Source organism: Cebus imitator, unplaced genomic scaffold (genome assembly GCF_001604975.1).
Source record: "Cebus imitator isolate Cc_AM_T3 unplaced genomic scaffold, Cebus_imitator-1.0 Scaffold82, whole genome shotgun sequence".
Lineage (NCBI taxonomy): Eukaryota > Metazoa > Chordata > Mammalia > Primates > Cebidae > Cebus > Cebus imitator.
Genome location: NW_016107397.1, coordinates 32799 through 34322, shown reverse-complemented (window position 1 = coordinate 34322; position 1524 = coordinate 32799).

The window sequence follows — 1524 nt, the reverse complement described above, 5'->3', positions numbered from 1 at the left end:
GTCAGGAGCAAGAGTCCCAGAGGACAAAACAGATAGACACAGAAGCAAAGGACTCGGGACACAGGTGGGCGGGGCAGGGACAGAGAGACCCCTGCAGAGACTACAAGGTCAGGGCAGACGGGACGAGTGATCAAAGACAGAGAAGTGGACGGAGAGGGAGCTGAAGGCGGCGGGGTGGCAGGACAGCCCTGCTCCTCCCCAGCCCTGGGGCCTCATCACCCCACTGCACAGATGAGGCTCCCGGTGTCAAGGGGCGTGGAGAACGGGCTGACAGCACATGCAGAGGGACCACAGCCCACTCCTGCCCAGCACCGTCCCTGTGTCCAGCCCTGGGGCGGATGCCATGGCTGCCGTTCACACAGATGTGAGAACAGAATGAGACAGTCCCCTGCGGAGCCCAGGACGCCCCGGCACCTGAGGTCAGTACAGCCACATCCTGCAAGTTGGTGGACTGCCTTGCGCTACTGACCGTTAAACAGCTGCCCAAGGCCATCGAGGTATTAATTAATTATTATTTTAAAATTGTTTGTTGGCTTGTTTTGTTTTGTTTTGTTTTTGAGATGGAGTCTCACTCTGTTGTCCAGGCTGGAGTGCAGTGGCATGATCTCGGCTCACTGCAGCCTCCACTTCCTGGGCTCAAGTGATTCTCCTGCCTCAGCCTCCTGGGTAGCTGTAACTACAGGCTCATCCAACCACGCCTAGCTAATTCTTTTTGTAATTTTAGTAGGGAGGTTTCACCACATTTGTAAATCTGGCCTCGAACTGCTAACCTCAGGTGATCCGCCTACCTCGGCCTCCCAAAGTGTTGGGATTACAGGCGTGCGCCCCCACGCCCGGCCTAGTGTGTGTCTCCATGTCTGCCATCTGCAAAAGCACCTCAGCTTCAGTCTCTTGCTTCCTATCTGTTAGAGTGTATCTCTCCTCCTCTCTGTGTGACTTTTTGTGTTTATGTGTGTGTTAGTGTGTGTCCGTATTTTCCTGTTCTCTGTGTCTCTCTGCTCTCTCTGTCTCTGGTTTTTGTTTTTTCTTGAGAGGGAGTTTCACTCTTGTCACCCAGGCTGGAAGGCAGTGGCGCGATCTCAGCTCACTGCAACCTCAGCCTCCCAATTCCCTCCCGAGTAGCTGGGATTACAGGTGCCTGCCACCATGCCCAGCTAATTTTATATTTTCACTAGAGACGAGGTTTCACCATGTTGGCCAGGCTGGTCTTGAACTCCTGACCTCAGGTGATCCACCGGCTCAGGCTCTCACAGTGCTGGGATGACAGGTGTGAGCCACCGCGCGTGTCTATCTCTTATCTTCTCTTTCTCTCTCTCTCTCTGTTTCTCTTTTCTCTCTCTGTCCTCTCTCCCTCCCTGTCTCTCTCTCACCCCAGCTCTTTCTCCCCCTCTTCTCTCTCTCCCTCCCTCTCCCTCTCTCTGTCTCTCTGTCTCTCTCTCTCTCTCTCTCTCTCTCTCTCGCCCGCTTCCCCCCCTTCCCCCTCCCCGCTCATAGCTGAGCCTGTCCGGCAGAGCAGCGGATGTG